Source organism: Pinus tabuliformis, chromosome Q, assembly GCF_031772625.1.
Source record: "Pinus tabuliformis cultivar Carrire ecotype Pingquan chromosome Q, CPIR1, whole genome shotgun sequence".
NCBI lineage: Eukaryota > Viridiplantae > Streptophyta > Pinopsida > Pinales > Pinaceae > Pinus > Pinus tabuliformis.
This window is the reverse complement of record NC_142296.1, coordinates 17,349,836-17,367,114: the sequence shown is the minus strand read 5'-3', so window position 1 is coordinate 17,367,114 and position 17,279 is coordinate 17,349,836. Positions and strand designations below refer to the sequence as shown.

General features: G+C 39.2%; 1 protein-coding gene across 3 annotated transcripts in view; it reads left to right on the top strand.

The window, feature by feature from the left end:
• MLO4 (Seven transmembrane MLO family protein) overlaps nt 1-17,279 on the top strand; it is a 457,964-nt gene that overhangs the window by 254,048 nt on the left and 186,637 nt on the right. The window lies entirely within an intron of this gene.

The window sequence follows — 17,279 nt, the reverse complement described above, 5'->3', positions numbered from 1 at the left end:
GAGGTCCATTAGATATGAGAAAAGCCGCATTCAAAGCTTCAGGAAGAGAAGAACTCAATGAATCAGGACATATTTCAGGAGATGAAGAAGCAAACTTTGTCAAGAACCTTCAATGGGGTTTCGAGAGATTTAGAGGTAAACTACCTTTCAAATGTTTTGCTTGTGGAAGAGTCTGTCATTATGCTACCAAATGTCCTCATAAAGATAAGCCTCATAAAGGTAAGGAATCAGCAAAATGGAATAGAAAACGAAGTGTAAGTAAGAAGAGCTACTATACTCATGAAGATAGCGATGGTTTATCAAATAGTGATGAAGATGAAAATAGTAATGACTATAAATTTCTAATGGCTTTTGAAGATGATGATTTCTTGGATGCTTTAGATGAAGATGACCTTTATGAAGAAATATCTAAACTCAAAATCTATTTAGAAGAAAAGAATATGATTATAGATACTCTGACATTCCAACTTGCTGAAAGAGAAAAACACAATGAAAAACTAGAATGTGAAATTGTGGATCTAAGAAAGGATATTGAGAAAACAAAAGCTCTCAATCTTAGATTCACTAAAGGATCAGAAACCTTAAATGGAATTATCAAAGTGCAGCGTTCTCCTCTAATAAAGACAGGTCTTGGATATACTGAAAAAGCATCCTATGCACAGAAGCCGTCAACTTCCACTAAAAGCTATCTTGATGCAGCAAAGAGCAGTGAACAGTTTGACAATCAACAACAAAGGCATAAAGCAGATCACTAGGTAAATCAGGCTCAATTTACTTCAAGGATGAATAGAAGCTACAAACCTCAGGTAAATCATACTCAATCTGCTTCAAGAATGAATATCAATAGCAACTACAATCACCAGGTTAGTAGATTCGATAATCACAGGAACTTCTTTAATGGCCAATGTTTTTCATGTCATAACTTTGGACACAAAGCTGCTCAATGTGTTGCTTACAAGACCATCATGACTAGAGAAGCACGAAATCAAAGGAATGTGACGGTGATCATGAAACGAACCTACAATAACTTTTCTCTTCTTGAAAATGAAATAGAATGCCCTATCTGCAACAACTTTGGTCACGAAGAATCTAAATGCAGGAGTAAATTTCGACAAACATCTCAGAAGGAGCAAACTTCATTAAATCCCAAAATATGGAGAAAGAAAGAACCACAAACAGAAAGATGTGGTATAGCCCTGTATGCAAAAGGACAAGAAAATCAGTTGTACATCGACAGTGGATGATTGAAACACATGACAGGTGATAAAGAAAAACTTCAGTCATATAATGCCCTAGAAAAAGAAAAGAAGGTCTCATTTGGAAATGACACTCCTGTTGTCATAAAAGGTAAAGGTTCTGTTCTTTTAATAGAAAAAGTTAAAGCTGGGAATGTTATGTATGTTTATGGTCTAAAGCATAACCTATTGAGTGTCAGTCAAATGTGTGATCAAGGAAATGAAGTAGTATTTTGATCAAATGGATGTGTTGTTCGTGAGCTTGATACAGGAGACACCATGATCAAAGGTATAAGAACTCCAAACAAATTATATATATTCAAGGGAGGACAACAAGAGTGCTATCTAAACAAAAATGATGAACACTGGCTATGGCACAGAAGATTGGGGCATCTAAGCTTCTCTCAAATAAGAAAAGCAAGCAAATTCCAGGTTGTTCGTGATCTTCCTGATATCAGCATTCCATAAAATACAATATGCAAATCATGTCAATTTGGTAAGCAAACCATGTCGCAATTCCCTGAAAAGGAAGGATCAGCTAGTAAGCCTCTTGAACTTGTTTATACTGATTTATGTGGTCCATTAAGGAAAAAGTCACCTCGTGGAGAGGATTACTTTATATTGTTCATTGATGATTTTCCCAGAATGTGTTGGATAGGGCTTCTAAAGCATAAAGATGAAGTATTTGAAAAATTCAAAGCCTTCAAAGCCCTGGTTGAAAATGAATCAGATTGCAAAATCAAATGTTTCAGATCTGATCGAGGAGTGGAATTTACCTCGGATGAATTCTCTGACTTTTGTGAAGAACATGGAATAAAAAGGAAATTCTCCACTGCAAGGACTCCTTAGCAAAATGGAGTGGTAGAAAGGATGAACAGAATTGTTCAACAAATGGCTCGTGCTATGCTAGATGAGTCTGGAACTCCTGCAACCTTTTGGGGTGAAGCTGCATTCACTGCCGTCACTATTCTCAACAAAGCAAATGTTCGGGTAAACAACACTCAAACTCCACATGAACTTTGGTATGGTAAGACTCCTACTATAAAATACTTCAAAGTTTTTGGAAGCAAATGTTACATCAAAAGGACTGATGAAAAACTTGGCAAGTTTGAACCCAGAGCAGATGAAGGCATTCTCCTTGGTTACTCTTCCTGAAGTAAAGGATATAAGTGTTATAATAAAAGACTTGGGAAAATTATTGAAAGTATTGATGTTGTGGTTGATGAAGCATGCAAAAATCCAAAGTAGGTAAAAACCGAAGATTGTGGAGAAGATGAGGATTATCCTTCCACATCAAATCAGACTAATTCTGAAGAAGAAACCAATGAAGCACCAGAAGAACAGATAATGGCAGAAGAAAAGACTCCATCCAGGTATGTTCAGAAAAATCATCCAAAGACTCAAATTTTGGGACAGAAAGAGGCAGGTGTGCAGACAAGAAGAACTATTACAGAAGCTTCAAGCTATCTAGCATTGCTTTCCTCCATCGAACCTCAAAATGTAAATGAAGCATGCAAAGATGAATGTTGGGTCAAGGCCATGAATGAAGAGCTTGAGCAGATTGAAAAGAATAATACTTGGGAATTAGTTCCTAGACCTCATGATAAGAATATCATAAGAACCAAATGGATATTCAAAAATAAGCTAAATGAAAATGGAGAAGTTATTAGAAACAAGGTCAGACTTGTTTGTAAAGGGTATGCTCAACAAGAAGGTATATATTTTGAAGAAACTTTTGCACCTGTTGCTAGACTTGAAGCCATAAGAATGTTCCTTGCTCTTTCTAGTTTTCAGAAATTCAAAGTATACCAAATGGATGTAAAATCTGTCTTTCTTAATGGGGACTTAGAAGAAGAAGTATATATTGAGCAACCAGATGGATTCATCCTTGGAAATGATCCAAAACTTGTATGCAGACTCAGAAAGGCTCTCTATGGTCTAAAACAAGCTCCAAGGGCCTGGTATTACCGTCTTGACAAATATCTCCATCAACAAGGTTTTTCAAAAGGATCAGTTGATAGCAATCTATATACAAAGATTGACAATAATAAATTGCTAATACTTGTTGTGTATGTTGATGATATCATTTTTGGTAGCAATGAAGAAGCCATGAGTCAAAACTTTGCTTTGGTAATGCAGCAAGAATTTGAAATGTCCCTGCTTGGTGAGCTCACATATTTTCTTGGTCTACAAGTTCAACAAAAGAAAGATGGTATTTTTCTGTCATAAACCAAGTATCTCAAGCAAATCTTGAAAAATTATGGCATGGAAGATTCTAAACCAGTATGTACCCCTATGGTAACAGGACGCAGTCTCAGCTCAAATGATGAATCAGCAGCAGTACATCAACCAACCTACAGATCCATGATTGGCAGTCTACTTTATCTAACAGGTACCCGACTAGACATCATGCATGCAATGGGAATAGTTGGAAGATTCAAAGCCAATCCAAAGGAATCACACCTTTAGGGAGCCAAAAGGATTTTCAAATATCTTCAAGGAACACGTAATTTTGGTTTATGGTATCCTAGAGATACAGATCTTACACTTCATGCATAACAGATGCAGATTGGGCAGGGAGCATTGATGACAGAAAAAGCATTAGTGGTGGTGCATTCTATATGGGTTCCAGATTAGTATCTTGGTTCAACAAGAAGCAAAGTTCAATTGCATTATTTAGAGCTGAAGCAGAATATGTGGCTACTACATCTTGTTGCACACGACTTCTTTGGATGATGCAAACACTGCAAGACATTTAGATCACATGTACTCCACCCATCTCCATTCTATGTGATAATACAAGTGCAATCAATATTTCAAAGAATCCAATCATGCATTCCAAGACCAAGCACATACCCATCAAATATCATTTTCTATGTGAACAAGTGCTTGAACAAAAGGTCAAATTGGAGTATGTTTCCTCCAAAGAACAGGGTGCTGATATATTCACCAAACCACTGCCCAGAGAGACATTTGAATATCTCAGACAGAAGCTGGGAGTAGTTGATGCGTCATCTTGCAGTTAAAACTTATCTATTTCAGAGAAAAGTGGTTATACGCAAGTTCCATGAAGCATATCCGCGTACATACGCCGATCGTTGTGGACAAAGTTGCGTATATGTTGGTTTGAAGAAAAACAGTGGGCCAGACTCAGGATGAAAGGAGTCTGATATGGGTCTGACAGTGATCATCTGGCACGGGGGGAGCATATATTTCTAATAATGCATTGTTGGCATTATCTTAGAAGATATTGGTACAAATTCGCAGTTGTTTTTGATTCAGGTAGAACATGTTCAGGGGGAGATCATGGTTGCTGGTCTGGATGGTGATTGACAGATGCTGCGGATGATAGTTGTGATAACTATCATGGTCTTGTTTCAGACATTTGGTCTCTATGTCATGTATATCTTTTAATGCCAAGGTCATGAAATGACCTATTTTGTTTCCCCACTATGCATGGGATGGATGATATGTTCTTGTTTTGACATATATAAACATTTGGTATATCCCCACTTGGTTGGGTGGATGAGTCAAACTTGGTATATCCCCACTTGGTTGGGAGATGGATGTATGTATGAGTCATTGGTGATAGGAATGTCATTTATGATGTATAGAGTCATGTTTTCTTTAGAACATCTTTTTGCAGACTTTGCTTATATTCAGGAGTAGCATGGACTTGAGCATGGAGCTCAATTAGCACTCTTCAGCATATCAGAGCATTCAACATGTATTAAAGGGGAGCATAACCCTTTGCCCTTGATGACAAAGGGGGAGAGTGACTTGGGGTTGCCATCAAGTCCCAAGGGGGAGATTGTTGGCATTATGACACAGATTTGGCACTATGACACAGGTGATGTTCTTGATGGCAACTCACTCAGATGACAGATCACAGTTCAGACTCACAGAATGAAGAAAGTGAGTTATACGCAGGTTCCCCATTGACCAAGCTGCGTGTACACGTGGGTTCGTAGACCAAAAGACGCGTATAGCGTACACACGCACTTTCATGGAAGGAAAGGCGCGTACATGTTGAAAAACTTAGTTTTGGTCCGTGGTATTTGGTCCATAGTATTTTGATCCATGGTATTGGTCCAAGGTATCCTGTCCGAAGTGTTGACCCCATGTATTTGGTCCAAGGTATTGGTTCTAAGTAGTTTTGGTCCATGGTATTGAGTAAGGCCTACGACTATAAAAGGAGGAGAAAATCATTAGGCAAAGGCACTCATGCATTGAATATCTAATGAAGAGCAAGATCTAGAATATAGGTTATTGGGTTATGGTGCACAACTGGATCTGAATCAAGGATGAACCTTAGCGCTTGATGAAGGATAAGATCTAATGATGGGTCAAGATCTTAAGGCTTGAAGTGAAGTATCTTTGTGTGTTTTGATCTTTTATCTGAATAACTGGCACATGTTGTAGACTATAAATATGATGATCTGGGTATAACTGAAGTTTGGAATTGTTGTAAAGATTAAATCATCATTTATAGATCTGTACGCAGGTTCACCTTAGAAAAGGCGCGTATACACGCTGGTTCTGCATATCAAAACAACGTATACATCTTAAATTTGATTTGCAGATCTGTACACAGGTTCGCCTTGAGAAAAGTGCGTATGCACGTAGGTTCGACACATTGAAGTAGCGTATACCTCATAAAATATGCTTTAGCTACTTCTAGTTGCTGTTACAGTGTTTTGGGTTCTAGTTACTGTTTCTGGTTACAACATTCTGAAAAGTGATTGATTGATTTAATTGTGGTTGGTGCAAAGGAGATTGATTGATGCAGATGTATTTGATGTTTGAATGATGTTATTGATGGATCCAGTCTGAAAATTTATGAAACGTGGTCCCTGGAAGAAAAGAGAAGGTTGTAGCCTTCTGTAGGCCGGCACCTACATACTAGTAAACATATCAGCTAGTACAAGAGTTAGGGGGTTGTAGCTCCCTTCCAGGAGAAATTGGAGAACGAGAGAAGGTTGTAGCCTTTTGTAGGTAGAAGCCTGCGTACTAGTATAAGACTGCACCAGTACAAAAATTGTAAAAAGAAGTTTCTTATTAAAAAATAAGATAGAGATGATTGCAGTAGGTGGTTTTCACCCACATTGGGTTTCCACCTTATCTCTTGTGTTCATGTGTGTGTGATTGTCTGTTCTGTTTTACTTCACCTGGTTACTATTTATATGGTTCTGATGCATTGATTAAAGATCAACATATGATAAATTAACTGAATCATAAGTTTGCAGGATATACGCTAGTTGCCTTAAATACAGTTGCGTATACACGCAAGTTCCATTAACTGAAGCAACGTATATGAATCTGATTATGGAAATGAAATATTATTGACTTGCTAATACTGATTCACCCCCCCCTCTCAGTATTATTTCCAACACAATCGTGGTACATGAGGTGCCCCGACCCTGATTTTTCCACCCTTATTTATATGCCTTTTGCCTTTTTATGATTTTTCTTTGATTAACTACTCGAGGCTCAAGGGGTAAGAGCATGATGTATGAAATGTAGCAGTGGATACCCCATTTTAGGGTAGGGCGGTTCATTGCCCACCAGGGGTTGGGACAATCACGGGTTCCTATATGATGAAGGAGGTTCATAGAACCTGTAGGAACCAGGGCAATGATCATGATGATGGGGTAGAGCTCGTGTATTGGCTTTTGCCCACGTGCTAAATGTGTTTGTTCCGACCATATTTTGCATTTTGTGGTACATTTTCCTGTTGAATGTGGTCAATTATGCTTTTATCTTTCTTCTTAGCTGCATCAACCTCTGGTGCATCATTCCGAGCTAACCCAAGGTGTGGTCAAGAGGAAGCGGTGAGCTAGCCCTATGTGGACCGAGGTGGGAGAAATGATGAATGGGGAAGTAATGAACGGAAAAGGGGTAATATATGCGGATAAGCGAGCAGGACCACGCAACCACAATCAGGGTTTCCCGTGGGATCTCTTTTATTGACCATTTGGCTTTAGGGATGGTATTTCACGGAATATCCAGAAGGGTTATGGGGGACAAGAGCACAGACCTAGCCCATTCTTTCTGTCGAACCCCCCCACTAATTCATGCCTAGAAGTGTCAATGATAAGCAAACTAGAATAATCAATTACAAAATGACAAGGCATACCTTTAGGTTCGGGAGGCCCACCGTCAAACATACGATCATGGCAGATGGGCGAGGGACCACATGGCTGCCTCAAGTGGTAGAGAAATGGCACAATGAGCTAGCTGGTGGCTGCAAGGGGTTGCTTACTGCCGGTTGAGGACCATCTTGGAGAAAAACAGTTCTCCTAGGGATATCGCCCACAAAATGGTGGGTAACATCTAGCTCCAATTGGGACGTGATCTCTCGAAGAAGTCGACGAAGCTACTCGAACGAGAGGTCACGAGAACTTTGACAATCTCTTGGTTACCATAGACCTATCACTTGCACATATAATAGATGAAGAACACGTGACAGCATGCTTTCGCGACGTCTCATGATGGCATATGGGTGAGGGATCACATGGCTGGATCAGGTGGCGAAGAAATGGCACAATGAGCTAGCTGGTGGCTGCAACAGGCTGCCAGTTGAGGACCATCTTGGAGAAAAATAATTCTCCTAGAGATATCACCCACAAAATGGTGGGTTACACAGACGATCATGACAGATGGGGCAGGGACCACATGGTTAGCTCAGGCGGTGGAGAAATGGCACAATGAGCTAGTTGGTGGCTGCAAGGGGCTACTCGCTGCCAGCTGAGGACCATCTTGGAGAAATTTTTTCTGCTAGGAATATCACCGACAAAATGGTGGGTAACAATGTAGACGGACAGTTTACTCGAACAGGGATGTCATGAGAATGTCGACAATCCTCTGGGACCACAAACTTGTTATCCTACACATCACAAACAATTGTTGGAAGTATCTATCCTGGGTGTACTTTGATCGCCCATGTTTTCATCAAATAATAATAAAACCATACATAAAATAAAATCTATTCTAAATGGATGTTTAATCTAATTGCATCTATTCTAGCATGAGAACGCGATATGATGATGATGCAAAAATCAACATGCAATGCATCCTACTCTAACATACATATTACATCATGGAAGTGCTAAGTGTAATCATAGAACCAATACAACCAACATATGATTATATAAATATAAGGACACTTGCCCTTACGATTACTCATGTGATAAATCCAAGAGCAAAGATAGGAACAATCATATTGAAGATCATAAGGGTGGGGGGCAGGAAAATATGAGATCCATACATCATAGAAATGGGTAATGGATGAAGGGAAAAGCACCAATTTGCAGAGTCAGATCCTTTCCTATAAACATAGATTGGATGATTGGATAATTGAGCTCATGAACTCCCTATCAGGTTCCCTTCTAGGGATTTTGTGCTTCATGGTTGCCTTAAGGTCATGTTGTGAAGCAAAAAAGGGACCGTTGAAATGGAGGGACACAACAAATAGGTTGCTCAATGTGATGATTGCATTGAAAAGGGGAAACCACTATGTGCTCATTATTTCCAAAGCATGATTGGGAAGAAGTGATTTCATTCTGGTGATATAAGGAACAAGGCTAGAGAAGGGCCCTCTTATTGCTCAAACTAGTAGGGGTCCTAGGAGGGAATCCTATTGGGTGGCTACAGGTCAAGGGGCAACAACGAAGCGATAGCCCACTCTCACCTCAGCTAAGGCTCCCTGATTTTTACAGACTTTCACCGATGGGAGGAGTCTTGGTATTAAAGTAATCACAAGGATGAATATATCAATGAGTGGATGAAAGGTGATTCCTAGGGACGATTCACAAGAGAGACTCAATTATATGGCTTACTTGCTTAAGAAGCAAAGTGATAGGCTCTCTTGGAAGGGCTAAGGGGATACTTGAGTCTAGGTTTAGGGGATATGCCTTGACAAGGGGTTTCCTAGACTCTAAGGATCTTAATGAAGAAATGGCTTCTAGGTAATCCTTATGGGATTCGAGTTGTAGATTTGTGGGACCACAAAGAAGCAAAGTGGACCCAATCTAGGTCAAGGGTATGGAGTTGATCAATCAAGGAGGGGCTTGACCTAATTAGGGAAGAGAATAGGATCAAAGGACTATTTTTCTTTAAGAATGCAATGATCCCAATGAGGACATTGTTACCGATCAAACTAGCAGGGGGGCCTAGAAGGGACTCCTAAAGCGACAACTACTAGATCAAGGGCAACGATGGAGACTTAGCCCGTTGTCACCTCAGCTAAGACTCCCTACTCTTTACGGACTTTCACCGATGGGAGGAGACCCGGTATATGGAAAGTCACTTATGAAGGATGAACCAACAAATGGATGTGAAGTGACCTTAATGACCCTTTTCCTAGAAGGAGGTTAAGAATGGAGCTTGCTTGCTCTTCAAGCAAGGTACTAAGCTTTCTAGGAGAAGGAGGTGAGGATTCAAGGGTTAGGTTTAAGGAATATGCCTTGTAAAGGAGTTTCCCAATCCCTAAAATCCTTATTGAACTTGGTTTTCCAAGTGGTTCTTGAAGAATTAACCTTTCAAAGGTATGGGACCACACGGGACCAAGTGGACCAAACCTAGGTTAAGGGGAGGGATTTTAGCAACCAATGATGATCTTAACCTAGACAAGGAAGGGGAAAGGATCAAAACAAGAGTTTTCACTTAGAGGTGTCAAATTGATCCTATGAGGTACTAGCCTAGGGAACACCAGGGCAAAGTTTGATCTCAGAGCTAGGGCTTGGGGTATCTCACAATTCCACTGTTGGAATTTCTTCAAATTTGGAGGAGACCTTGAGGACACACTAACACAATAGAGGCTAGGAGATCGAACTTTTTCTATGGCTACTTTGTTGGGAAAGTGACGCCCTAGGTGGCCCAACGTGGCTAGACTTAGAAAAGAGGGGGAAAAGGTGAAGAAAAAGGTTTTAAGGTGATCACCTTATGGTGGATTAGTGCCTAATTCCTTTTGGGGATATGGAGTCGGGAAGAATTATGAAGAAGGATCTCTTTTCTAGCTCTAGGAGGCTCTAAGGGCAACTTCGTCTAATTGTTAGGGCAAAAAAGAAAGTGAACCTAAAGCATTTATACTTCGCTTGCAAATGAAGATGGGTTATCAAGATGTGTTCGATCTCTAGGAAAATTCATTCAACAAACATGGCCCATTATTAGAGATATGCTATATAGAAACATAATTCTACAATGACGCAGTAAATGCATGCAACAATTAGCCCTAAAATAACGAAAATCCCATGATCAATATATGTGACAAAGTAAAAGAAAATAGCATCAATATCATACTTACATGTAAGAGAATATATCCAACCATCAATACATTTGCCAATAAAGAAGCTCCAAGATAAGAAAATCCAATCCAAACATCAAAATTCATCCATGCTCCAATTTGTCCTCTAAGAAAGAAGTGCGAAATTCTCAAGAGATAATGATGCAATCCAAGTGATGATACAAAATGAATTCATGTCTCTCCTATTTATACACTCATTAGGAGTTTGAATTACCTAATTTGAGCCTACATTAGACCATCAACTAAAATAATGTACAAATAACCATCTTTTGGTGGCAAGTCCACCAAACTCATAAACAAAATAACAAGCCTCTCAAGAGGTCGAAAAATGAATAATGCATGTCGTTGGGCTCTCTAAGAGGCCTGATGAAGTCCATAGGTGCCAAAATGATGAATTAAACTTCCAAAAGTAATGGATAAGGGGTTGGCCCCTTGTTCTCCACATAATAAACTTGTGGTGCTCCCAATGGCTGTGAGGGCACACAAGTGACCTCATGGGTCTCCAAGTAAGTCGAAGATGCCTGTCGACCATCTGTAAGGGCTCAGATGATGGTGTAAGCGATGCGACATCAACATACTGTTGAATTTTCTAAGCCTATTCGTTAGAAAATTAATCTGTATTCTGCTGGTTTATTTCTTCTACTTGTAAATTCTGAACAAGTTATTTAAAACATTTAAATACTGAAATAAACACAATACAGTCACAACATCTACAGATCATCAACTGAAAGAAAACAAGCACACAAGTGACACCGTTATTTTTGGACAAATGTCCCCGGAAAAACCCAATGCGGGAAAATCGGTGCAGCTATTCAGAGGGTTTATTATTATGCAGTATTTCCTTGAGTACAATTGGGTGCCTAAACGACTCACCCGACAGAGAAAAATACACAGCAACAATACCTTTATATTCGAAAACAGGTATTCATAAAAGCTGTCCCACGAAACCCTCTCCGGCACAACTGAAGCTCAAAGCTAGCCCTTCTGGCCTCTGCGTCAGCCTCCTGCTGACCTGCATTAGCCCCAGGACCCTCTGCGTCAGCCCTCTGGGGCACTGTGCAGCCTTTGGGACCCTCTGTGTCACTCCAGTAGCCTCTGCGTGGATGACGCAATCCCTTTGGCGTCTACGCTGTCTCTGCTAGGCTCTGTGTGATCTGAACTAGTTGTTGCTCTCGCTCTCTTTGCTTCTGCGCTGGTCTCTTAGTACTATCTCTGCCTCTCTGCCCAGTACTCATTGCCCCTCGCTGTTGATCACTGATTCAACTTTGCTTAGCAACCCCGCTCTAACAAAATGAATGACTGATCACTCTGGTGTGTTCTCCAACTCACCTTCAAGCCTCCTCTTATACTGTTCTCGTTAGTCCTTCAACAGCCGAGATTAAATCTCTAATCAACGGCTAAGATTAGATTGGGCTTGATCCATGACTTTTGGAACCTTCTAACCCAGTTTTATATTAATACGCATTAATATTTTATTTTTCCTATGTTTAGACTTGGGAACTCCTTTAAAAATATTAATTATTTTAATATCTCCCAAACTAGTTAGAATTTGCCCAAACCATTGCTAGGTCTTGGAGATCTCATGTGCTTTAGTCTTTGCACCATTTTTCATGGCTAGAGCACATCCAATGCTACCCCAAATCAACACATACACGTCCTAGGTCATATACCAAGTGCATGGTACAACTGTGGGGTTGACTGGGCAAAGGTGAACCAGGTGCATCTTCCTCGTCCAATAGGTGAATCTTGAGCAATTGCTGATCATCTTTGGTGATCCATGTAGTGCTGTCTACTGTTGTACAGGCCCACGACTCTTAACACACACCCTATATGTGCCAATGTAGCCCTCTGGAGGGTTAGGACTCCATATAGGGAGACCAAACCCAAGATGGAGACCACCTGCAATCCTGCATAAGATCCAATGTGTCCCCTAGCCTTCCAATACAACAAGTCATCAAGGAAATCGAGCAAGAGAGCTTACAACCCATGGACAATAGGTGGGGACTTCATAATGGCATGCCCTTCCATAATGGGCTTTGGCATCTGCTAATGTCTCCAAGCTCCAAATGGGCCTAACCAAGTGTCCCATTAGGTGGTTTCTACTTCTAAAGGGGATAATATGTCCAAGGTACATCCTTTGAAAGGTGGTGGCATGTGATAAAGAGATGGATGGAGTAGTATATGAAAAGGGGCAGCCCCGGGCCACATGTTGGGGTACAAGGGTAGCTAGTAAAAGGAAAGCTCACTCTTGGGTATATAATGTATATGAGGGAGAAATCATGGCACATGAGGTTCCTTGGCATTGATTTTTCCACCCTTCTTTATCTGCCTTGTTGAGCCTCGTATATGCTTATTTTTCCATCACATAGTACCACTATTTCATAACCTAAATTTCGACATTTTTAACTCATTTCATACCGTAATTCCACAACTTGCCACCAATACATATCCTATGCCTCGTGGTTGATTATCATTAGTTTTCTTAGCTTTTCTATGATTAGAGATGATTTAGTCATGATTTACTAATGACGGTTTTTTGCTAAGTTCATTTGTTGTAGGGTTCCATTGCCAAAATTCTTCACAAGCCAATTAAACTAGTTGCTACAGGTTGAGTACGGAATAAATTCCTATAGGTGAAAATATCAAATTTGTGAGCAAATGGAGAAGAATATTAAGATTCCGACACATGGGTTTTGTTCAGAGTACCCTCATTCATGTAACCCAGAAACGGTTTGGAAAAATTCATTACCATGAAGGAGTTATGGTTAGGGGAATATTCCAACACAATCTTAAGTACAAAATTGGGGCCAAATTCGTGGTTTGTCTATTTTCAGCCACAACCACGATTTGGATAAACCTCTTGTGCTAAAAAAGGAAATGGTTTGTTACACACAACAGGACCCAACTCAGTTAATCTGACATCCACCTGGAAATTATTCACAAAAGATATCATGCAAGTTATAATAGTTTTGATGTTTGAACTGTTTACTTTGTATGGTTAATTAGTTAAGTTTAGCTTCTATCAGTTGCACTTTAAGGCCCGATGTGTTTGGTATCTTAAAACAAAAATGAAAGAAAGGAGATGAACGAGAGACCAAAGGATTGATGTGATTAAGCTTTTACCTTGAAAGAACTGAAGGAATGTATGTAAGTGAATTTATGTTCTGAACCTTAATACAGTTTGACTATGCCATGAATTCTCTGTAAGTGCTATGGTTTTGCTCAATTTTTAAGCATTGATTTAACTTAAACTTGCTTCAGGAGTGGCAAGGGCCCACCACCGCCTGGAGACAAGCTACAACTAATATAGATCATAGGAATTATGTTTGATCATCATTCAGTAGTGTAAATATTGTTTAGGAAAGTTATTGCTTGGATTTCAAAATTGCTATCTTTATTTTGTACTCAAAATCTCTACTCTGTTTCATAGATCTGAACTAAATGTGATAGATTTTGTTTCTCAATTAGTGAGACCAACAAGGATTTCACTGAGTGATGATTCTCAATATGTGCATGGTTCCTTTGATACGATTGCATGGCGCAGAATGTTTAAAGAATACTTTTAATTTGGAAATATACAGGGACTAATTACTATATCCTAAGTCTTGAAATGAAATTGATTCCATGCTATGTTCATTTTCCATTCAATGTTAAATTCTGTAGCGTTATGTCAATGTGAGAAATGCTCAGGAACAACAAAACACATATTGGTTATAATTGAATCTATTGGTTCCGAACTTAACATGATTAGAGTAGGATTGAATTGGATTGAAGTTTCACGCTTATTGTAAAATGGTTTTCTGAGTTTGATTGGAATAGAGTGAGTTTATAATAGTTAATGCTTTTTGTGAAATGATTTTCTGAGTTTTAGTTTAGAACAATTTTCGGTCCTTTGAATTTGAGTATGTTAATACAGTCAGTATGGAATATTGATTTAAGGTTTGCGTTACTTAGTTTCTTTTGAGCATTTGCAGAATTAAATACTTGTCGATTTGTTTCATCACCCAGGATTTAGCTTAGCAATTAGATCTCTTTTCAATTAGAAGCTTTCTTGTTTTTCATAGCATAATCATTTCTTTGTAAGAGCAAGTCCGAGTGTGAATTCGATTGCGCAAGTAGAGATATCAGTTTAATGCAGATTGATTTGGCTTTCATTTACTTTTGAGTTTCGATTATGAGTTTCCTGATTATGAAGAGTGAGCTTTCTTTCGAATGATTTATTTCATTTAGATTAGGAGTCTTGAATTGAAGGTTTTTCATAGATTAAGTTGCAATGAGTTTCTTTTAATAGGATCTTTCAAGTTAGAATTGCTATCATAGGTGTTCTTTTTGAGCAAGTGTATGGTGTGTTCTTTTAAGAATTTCTTTTACAGCAAGTGAGTGGTGTTCATTTGTAAGTAGTGATCAAAAGTTCTTTTATAGCAGTGATTGGTGTTCTTTTATAGCAGTAAAACAGTAAATTGATTTCGTACTCTAATTTAGGTTAGATGCTCTGATCCTGTGTTACCTACGCTTGTGCCTCGAAGCTTATGAGTCCCGGATTGATAATTTAATGTTGGAATTATAACACATATAATTTCCCCAACATTTTGGCGTCGTTGCTGGGGAGGTGCAAAAAGGATTAGAGCATAGTTTCTTTCACAAGTTTTTGGTGTGATCTTAGTTACAGGGCAACTAGAGGGCAGAGATGACAGTAAGATGTGAGTGAAGAGCCACGCATCCTCTTTGGTTTGGGGTCACTCCAAAGTCTGGTTGTCCAAGTAAGCGAGGATTTCAAGTTTGGTAAGTTTTATTGGAATTAACAGTTTTTAATTCATTTAGATTAAAAATTCAAGCTCTTTCAAGATAAAACATTTTTGGGGTGTTGTAAGAACCCCTTTGTACTAATCCATGTTGGCCAGACAGGAATCATCAACCAGTAGGAGAAATTCAAGAATGATTGAGAAGCTTGAAGAATGTCCCTCGAAGCACTTTCTCAAATCTTAGTAGTAGCTGGGGTATCCGCTTCTCAGGAAGAGTTCGTCTTGATTGCATTCAGGGAATTATCTATTTCTCCACAACTAGAAAAGGATTTGAAAGTCTCCCTTGATTCCTCATGCCTATCTACCAAGGAGATCGAGAAATCATGTACGAAATCCAATGGGGAGCATCTTGTTGAACCTGAGATCGAGGAACTTTCACCATGCCCAACAGCAAGCCTTGTATGCATTCCTGAGACCAATTATCCAAGTTTGCTTGGCATGACCGAGGAGGACTTTCAGAGTGGTCCAAATGAAGAAATGGGCCAATACCATCAGGATTGCATCGAGCATTGGTTCCAGATCACAATCCAGTCAAAGTACCACTCTCATCTTCAAGTAATCTTTGTATCACATCTTTCAAAGCTGCTGATTTTTCATGCTCATGTATATTCTAAATTTTATATGTTAAATCTGAGCATGAATATATCTTTGTACTTGATCCGCACATGGCTTCATTGGAAGTTCTCTTTCACTTGAAGGAGGACATCTTTTCTCCAATATAGTAGGAAAGTTAGTATTGTAAATAAATAAATGAAAATAGTAAAGAGAAAAATAAGTCCTTTTGTGAAAACCAGCTTGTCTGGCACAACTGGATAGGGACTTTGCTTGAAAACTAGGTAACTGGCAGGCAAGGTTCCCAATAAAGTTTGTAAATTTGTATGAGTTCTTCAAATCATGTATCTTTCAAGTCATTATGTTTGTACTCGAGTTGGTTGATGTGGGATTCCTTAAGGCCCACCTGCCAACAAGCCTTGTCCCATCGACATCAACACATTATCTGGGATCAAGGTTAGGGTTAGATAAGGTACCTGGGAGCCTGCATGCCTTAATGGTAGGTATCCTTGTCATCTACTAAGGAAATACATCAATGTTTCTTGGTGGATGAATTTTGCAGTCCATTCGACTTTGACAAATCCATTCATGGCTAGTAGAATGTATCTAGTGCCTTGATTCCCATTGACATCAAAGGTGGGATATCTCGCATTGGTTAACGATCTCCTCAATGGTCGGTAATCCAATGATTCTTGCTTATGTTCAACATCGACACCATTTATTCACATATGGAAGATTGCGCACAGATGTGTAGCGGTTGAAGACTATATGGTTTGGTAATCTAAACACAGATTTGCAGCAGTTTGGATTTTTGTATCAGCATTACATTTTCATTTGCAGCAGCAGCACCTTTTATCAGTTGTTTGGGGACATACAACTCCTCAGGCATGGGGGAGAAGGGGACTTTTAGTTCATCCTTCATCTTCCTTCAGCAGATTCAAATCAGCTTCCATTGGAGCTCTTCTTCAGCAGAACATATTATCAGTCCCATTAGCTCCATCTAGTCCATCCTCCATTTCATCTTGCAGCATCGAGCACATCAATAACAAAGGTAAAACTTGAGGTAAATTTGGCTTAAGATTCTCTAATTCATTAGAAGGTTCAAGAAACTTAATGATTCACCACTTCTCATTCCATGCATTTCATCTTTCATAAACCATTTGTTTTCCTTCCATTCATTACGCATATACTCTGATTACAAGACCATGTTAAAAGCAAAAACCTTATGGTGTAAAAGCAGTTTCTAACTTTCTATAGTGTCTTCTCCTTCCATGATGACAAGCATTCTATTTGGAGGTTGAAGTCATTACTGCACTCTAATATTGATGAATCATGAGACTTGATATGTTGTATGTGACTAACTTGTGGACATGGTTGATGAAGATT